This window comes from Hydra vulgaris, chromosome 04 (genome assembly GCF_038396675.1).
Source record: "Hydra vulgaris chromosome 04, alternate assembly HydraT2T_AEP".
NCBI lineage: Eukaryota > Metazoa > Cnidaria > Hydrozoa > Anthoathecata > Hydridae > Hydra > Hydra vulgaris.
Genome location: NC_088923.1, coordinates 42621001 through 42629447, shown reverse-complemented (window position 1 = coordinate 42629447; position 8447 = coordinate 42621001).

Here is an 8447-nt window from a genome sequence, read left to right as displayed (position 1 = left end):
TTGAGTTTTATTAAATGGCGGTCAACAATTTATGTGCTGTTTGTTTTAAAATCTTTGGTAAAAAGTCACCAAAGCTTCATAAAATAACTAAAGCTATTGAAGAATAAATAAAAACTTTTGTTTGGGATAGCTATGATCAAAATTTAGCAAACCATCCTAAAGTTATTTGTAGCAATTGTTATAAAAACCTTTATTGTTTGGAAAAAAACGATACAAAATACCTGGATAAGTGGCTAAAGCAAATTTCTCAGGTTAGTTGATAAAATTAATAAAAAACTATATTTAAGACTTAGTGTTTAATTAAATAAAGTTGTTTTATTTTTTATTAATTTTAAAAAAAGAAAGAGCTGTGTCTCAATGAACTTTAAAAAACCTGAAAAAAACAACAACATTTAAACAGCTTGTTTTAGGAACTAATATATCATTGATGTGTTTATTTTCATTGTGTTATATTTTTTATATTACTAATTTATATAGTTTTAGATTTTTTTTTGTTTAGATAAACCGTCAAGATATCAGAAGAACTTCAGATGTTTCAGAAATGTCAAAAGATATTAACATTATTACTTCTGAGTTAAATGAAGATAAAAATGAAAGGATGTGCTTAAAATGTTGTGGAGTTGTTAAGTCAGGCATTATTCATTTTTGTAGTGATGTTCAAGCTGTGAAAAATAATAATTAGCACGGACAATAAATGTGACCGTGCTAATTTTAGTCAAGTATCTTTTGGAACAATCATATTGGACCAATTTTTCATCCTAGAAATGGACAAAAAAAATTTCTGTTGATGCGCAACTAAAAGTAGTTTAGTTTTTTGTTGTTTTCTCAAAATCGATTTACTCGGACTTGCGCGTTTTGCAAATGGGCTCCTCAAATACTATAACTAGTATAATCATCATCTTTGACTTCATCATCATTGTTCTCCAAATTTAGAAACAAAACTGGTACTTGATAATAAAAGCTTGTAACCAAATCTACAATTGTGTCTGAATAATATCTTATTGTAGACAAATATGACATTTAAATCTAACAATAAAATCAACCCAGTTTCTGTTATAATTTGCCACGCTATAAGGCGGTAAAAAACATAGTAATAAAATTAATTTTGTTGTTGTTGTTGTTGCATCTGGAGTATTAGACTATTTATTCAAATGTTAAGTGGGAAATGTAATGCCAATAATACTTACGAAGTTATAGATTTTCGATAATGTCGAAAGTGTACGTAATAAACGAAGGTTATAACGTACATACGTAATAAACGAAGTTTGTAACGTACATACGTAATAAACGAAGTTTGTAACGTTCATACGTAATAAACGAAGTTTGTAACGTACGTACGTAATATACGAAGTTTGTAACGTACGTACGTAATATGCGAAGTTTGTAACGTACGTACGTAATAAACGAAGTTTGTAACGTACATATAACGTAATAACGTAATATAACGTACATATAACGTAATAACGTAATAAACGAAGTTTGTAACATAAACAGTTTTGAACAATTTTTTTTCGACAAGTAGTAATATTAGCAAGTTTTAAATAAAAATCTGTCATTTTTCTACTTGTGGTCAGAGATTTGAAGTTATTGAATGCGGTGGGTTAAATAGGATGTTTTTAGAGTAAATTTATATTTGTTTTATCAATAAGTTCATTAATATTGTGACATACAGTAACGTCCGAAAGTTGAAGAAAATTCATATATTTCGCTATAAATTTTAAACGACACATTCACTTATTTCGCTATAAGTTTTAAACGATGCATTAACTTATTTCGCTATAAATTTTGAATGATGCATTTACTTATTTCGCTATAACTTTTGAACGTCGCATTCACTTATTTCACTACAAATTTTGAACTATGCATTCACTTATTTCGCTTTATATTTTTAACGATGCATTCAGTTATTTTGCTATAAATTTTGAACGATGCAAGTTTACCTTAAGTTATTTACGTGTTGTGCAATACTTTAATTAATTTTTTATGGTAGTTTAATTAGTAGCATAAGTTTTGAGTAGGTAATACTGAATTGTAAAAAATGGTACATACAGTTTTGATATTGTGATGTTACTTAACTAAGTTTTCAAGATTAGTGCTTTGTAAAAAATATTGAGACATTTGAATGTAGTGGAGTATGGGTTAAGGACACAAAGAATCTTAACAACTGCTTTACAGCGGGTCCTTTAGGGATTGGGTTATTCAGGGTTTTCAGAGATAAGGTTTATGTCGAGAGCATTTTGATTTTTATATAGATGGTACACTAGCTCACGTTACGTAGGAAAAAAATCGTAGCTGACTGAGCATATTTTGAAGATTTTGTGATTACCAAGCATATGGGCATTCAATAGGGCGGATTTTTTTTGTTGATGTTTGTAAATTCACTAAGAATTAGGTATTTGTTTAAGGACTTTTTTGCACATAGAAGTTTAGAAAAGGGAAAATTTTAGTCTTTTTCAATCACGGATATTTTTTGATAAAGTTTTTAAATATGGTTGATTTTAAATTAACTTATTAAATTTTTTGATAAAGTTTTTAAATATGGTTGACTTTAAATTAACTTATTAAATTTTTGTAGTAGTTTTCAGAATTTTACATTGTTATAACCAATAACAAATATCAATCAAATACGTTATTGTGGATTTCCATTTCTGTGTGTGATTTTTTATTCTAACCTTTTGTACTTTTTCTATTCAAATTTCTACTTCAGATACCAAATTTAAATTCCAGTGAATGGAATTTCTAGTAGTAGCACTTTTTTCTTTTTTATCAGAAATTTTGTTTTCATTATCAAATGCTAAAAGTACTTTGGAACTTTCTTCTTTAATATTTTCTTTTCTTGATTTCTCTTTTTTGCTTATATTTTCTGTGCTTCTTGTTGCTCCTTGTTTACTTTCACACTATGAATCTTGTCTAATGGAATTTGAAATTTTTTCAATTGATGCTGATCTTAGAAAAAATTTAATCTGAAATCTGACTATAGATGTCAAAAGATATATCTTTTCTTATAAAAATTTCTGCATTTGATGTCGCAATATCAAACAGAGATTACAGTTTATTAGTAAAACTCAATTGAGCCAAAGAGCATTTAATTTTTTACATTTTTAATTAAGTTTTCTATCAGATGCAGTATCATTCTAATAATATTTTCTGTTTTTTGGAATTAGGACAAAATGACACACAAAACTGCCCGAAAAGATTTTCTTTGAACACCTTAGTGCACTTATTGTTAATTGCAAAATCTTAAATTAAATCTGACTTAAAATCTTATCTGTTTTGAGAGTTTTGATTGGGCAAAAAGCTTTGAGGCTTTGATTAGGCGAAACTTGAGAAAACGTTTCAATATCACAATGACTTATCACGAACAAATGCAAACTGCACTCGTCTACTCTTTTGAATAAGACATCCTAAAAAAAATTTCTGCTGATCATCCTAATGTCCCTTTCTCATCTGACAGGCTTAATATAAATCTGTAAGTGTGAAAATCATTTACTGCCTAGGATGATAAAGCTGGATTTTCTTTACTCTTCTCAAGAATTTTTGAATGTGCCTAATTGAGGAGTTTATCAAACTTTTTTGAATTTTACCAAGCTTTGCGATAACTCCGAAAGAAGCTGAATCCATTAAGAACAGTAAAATAAAAGATTTCAGTATAATAAAATAAAATTAGCAATGTCATTGAGCAAACATAACTACCAGCATAAATACTTTTTCTGTTAGTTATTTTGGTGACATTAACGAGTCCATTTTAAGAAGCTTTTTATAAGCTTGAGTTGATCCAGTTTTCTAACTTTTTTCTTAGATTATAAATACTGTCAATGTTTGAGTAAATACTAATATGTTTGTCCCGGGCCGACGACATGGGTTTAGAAGTGGAGTAGACACAATCACCAGTTTTTAAAAAAGTCTACAATTTTCTTAAAAAAAAAAAAAGGTCCAATACAAAAAAGTAGTGAGAAAAGGGTACGTGGAAAGGGTACCTGGCCCCCCAGGTGACGTTGGCCCTGGAGTCAAGTACTGTAGCCCATTCCATTTGACCCTCATGAACAAATCTAATTCACAAAGTCTCTCAAAATGTTCCCAAGACTTTTGGTAATGAAATTTTTTTTCATTACCAAAAAGAGAAGACATTACGCATCTTGGACATAGTTTGAAGGCTGAGACTACCATCAGGTAAGATTTAAAAAATCTTTATACGGGATCAGCTGAAGAAAGGAAAAAACAAACCATGATTAATCAGGATTTTGCTCTGAAAATGAAATGAGTATTCATGAAAACTTGAACTATGCTGATGCGAGTTCTAAAGATGATTTCAAGATTGAAAACTAACTAAACAACAGCACTTATCTCTTCTTTTCTTTGTGATGCCAGTGGGGATATTAAGGTTATAACATTATCTGGCAGTTCTACGTACAAGATTTCTGATAAAATAATAAAAAAGAAGATGTTCTTAGAGCTAACATAACCACTGTGGTTAAGGAAAGCGGCAAACCTATTTTTTTTTAATTTAATTTAAAAACTTTATTTTTTGTTGATGGTTACAATAGTTTTGACAAGAATAAACTAATTAAAATCAACACATTTAACAATTATAGACAATACACACTCACGTGAAAATCGTTAAAAATAACATTAAAAATACTCAAATTCAAATTCAAATTACAACTGTTTCATTACAGATTAATGAGTAAATATTGTATTATAATGTCAGGATAAATAAAAATAGTAATTAAAAACGACAGATTTTACAATAACAATTTTTTGCATACCAATTTTTAATATGTTTTTTGAACACCTCAGAACTTTTAGAGGACATGGTCTTGTTATCTAGAGTGTTCCATAACGAGATGGCTCTAAATATAGTACAACATGTATCCTTATATTTCGAGCCATTTGAAGGTAGAAACATTTTTTTGCTACAACGAAGTTTCATTTATAAATTGTGGATTTAAAAACTTCTATCATAAGAAAGCACAAATTTCTTAATTGGATCCTCGGACTATTATCAAAACTTAACAATTCATCAAGAGATAAGTCAAACCTTTTATGGACAATACAAAGAGCTTTTTTATGAATTTTATTTATAAGGTTGTCATAGTATTTAGAATAAAACATCCATATTAGGGGACAATAAGAAAAATTTGACATTATGAAGGCGTTAAACAACAATGTAGCTTTATTACGGGATAAAAAACTTCTTATGCGTGAAAGAGCAAAACATTTACCATTAGCTTTACTGCATAAGTATTTAATGTGAAATAGAAGGTTCTATCCTTACCCTTTGTTTACGACCACTAATATACGATATAAGAAATTTAAGACTTTCTTTAGAGAAACCATACGCCTCTAATTTAGCAATTAGTAGGTCATGCGGAATGAAATCAAACGTTTTAGATAGATCCATTAATAATGTTCCAACAATACCTCCATTGTTAATGCATTCATGCCACTTATTAAGTAAAAAAATAAGTGTATGCTGTGTACTATAACCTCTGCGAAAACCACACAAAAGTTTGTCAAATTTTGGTTCCGTAAATAACAAAATCTGTTCATAAACGATTATTTCAAAAACTTTGGAGAGAGCGGGTAGGATACTTATAGGGCGATAGTTAGCCTTATCTGTTGGGTCATTTTTTTTAAGACACGGTAAAACATCCGCCATTTTTAGAAATGACGGGAATGTTCTATCAAAGATGCTATTATTCATACAATCTGTAAGACTATCCCTAAATTATATTAAGTACGATTTTAACATAATAGTTGGTATTTCACCACTTGTTTTTTTTTTTCATTCATAGACCCTATAATTTTTGTAATATCATCAGGTGTAATGCAATGAAACTTGAAATTATGTGCATTCATTTTGAATTTATTTTTAATGTTTCTTATACTAGGATGGTCAACATACTTTTTTATAGCTGACTCAACTGGGTCTGAAGTGCAAGGAGAAAAAGACCATTTAATATGGTCGGTTATACTTGATGGCAATGCAACATTTATGAAATATTTATTAAAAATATTAGTCAACAAAGAACTGTCTGAGATAATGTTGCCATTTTGAGTCAAAGTGATACCCTCGTTAAAATTTGTAGATTTGTCCGAAAAGAAAAGCTTAGTTAGCTTCCAGAGAGATGTGTTTAAAGTATTTTTTCGGTTAAGCTTAACCACCAAATTCCTTTGTTTTTTGTACATTAGAGCTGAAAAATCTGATTTATCAACTAAAAATTTTTTATATAATGAAGAGCGGAGCATAATTGCTTTTCGTAAGTCTTTATTTATAAAAGGTTTATTGTAATCTCTTAGGATTTTTGATTTAAGAGGGGCATGAATATAAGGCAAATTGCTGAATATCTCATTAAAAGTACTAATATCATAACAAGATTTTAAATTGAAACGGAGTATTTTTGCAAAAATCTCACTTGAAAAATTTTTGAACGATCTATAAATAAGTTTTTTAGGTGGTAACTTACAAAAAGTGGATCTTAGCATGGTGTATATTAAATGGTGATGATCTCTCACACCCGTACCAAAGGTATTTGAATGTTGGAAGCTCAGCTTTCTGTTAGTAAGAATAAGGTATCATGGCTATCATGGCCTACTGGGATTATACGGCCTGATTTGTTGCATTTTCCTTAAAAAATTAACTGGCCAATTTTTTTACGGTTTATTTCTAAATTTTGAATTTAGCGAAAGATACTATGACTCAAAATGAGGTTTTAATTTTTCTAAAAACGAAGACCAGATATATTACTGATTTAGGGAGAAATGTAAGAGAGTGCTTCTAGATTGGCTAATTTATGGATAACATGCAAGGGAATGCTGCTACATCGACTTAGGGTTTGGGTTGGGGCAGGTATAGATCAATCGATGTACCAGTACTCTCCTACATTTCTCCTCAAATCAGTAATATATCTGGTCTTCGTATTTTTTAAAAATCAAAACCTCATTTTGAGTCATAGTATCTTTCGCTAACCAATAATCAGTTCAGAATACATTACATATTAAATGACAATAATAGCATAAACCAATGCATGCAAGCAAATATTTATATAGTAATTGTTACAATATTATAATACAATATTTTATTCAACACCGTTGTATAATATTCACTGGTAAATATATTGTTATCGCTGTTGTTGTTAATAAGCCTTTCATACATGGTTAATGGCTTATTAACAACAACAGCGATAACAATATATTTACCAGTGAATATTATACAAAGGTGTTGAATAAAATATTGTATTATAATATTGTAACAATTACTATATAAATATTTGCTTGCATGCATTGGTTTATGCTATTATTGTCATTTAATATGTAATGTATTCTGAACTGATTATTATGTGAATGTATTCTGACTGATTGCCTGCTTCATTATATTCCATTTGAGAGTGAAATAATGAAATAGACACACAGACAGTGTATTATTATTAATGTATATAGTCGAACTGCTTTTTTATGCGATGTTATTTAAGTGGAGATAATTCCAATAATAAATGTAAGTGAACTTTGTATTTAAAAATAACTGTGTTACATTTGTTTGATTTGTTTTAGTAATAAAATGGTTAATAAATGTGTTGTTACAAACTGTAAAACTGGTTACTCTAACGGTCCAAAAAAAGTCAACCTTTCATTTTCCTGAAGAATTTGATTTGCGAGAACGATGGATATACTTTGTTAATAAAAAAGATTGGGCTCCATCAAAATATTCAGCTATTTGTGTAAATCATTTTGATGAAGAATTTATTAATTATGGAAAAAGATGCACCTTGAAATGGAATCTTCTTCCAGTTCCAACTATTCAAACTGATGAAATAAGTTGATCGTCGACTCTAAGGGTTCCAAAGTTGCCCCGAAAAAGAACCAACTTTGAGATATTTAGGAAAAGATGAGTTTAAAGATTTTCAAAGTGCTGATAAAATAATTAATCTTGATTCTTTGACAAAACAACATTTTCCGCCAGGCTTTACACTTAAAAAAGTTCATGACAGTGTTGTTTATTATAAACTATGTTTTGATGAAAAATCAGGCATACCAACTGTTTTTGAATTAATAACTGTAAACAAAGATCTTTATGTTTCATTGTCATATAAAGGCTATCATATTTCTTTACCTGAATGGTTTCGTAGTGGTCATAATTACAAATTAACAAACTGTAGTATGTTAGAAAATTTTCCTGTCTATATTGGAAATAAAGACAATGATATGAATTCAATTTTGACAGAGTTAAATGAAATTAGATACTATTCTCCTCAAGGCAGACCTCCATATTCTGCATCCATTATAGGTTATGCGCTAATTTTACGTCACACTTCAGTACAGTCTTATAAGTTATTGTTAGAACAACTACCTTTACCATCTTTTAGTTTACTTAGAAAAATCTAAAGTGGTAATATAAATGTGTATAAAGCTATAACAGTTTTGTTACAAAAACATTGTGTATCAAGTGA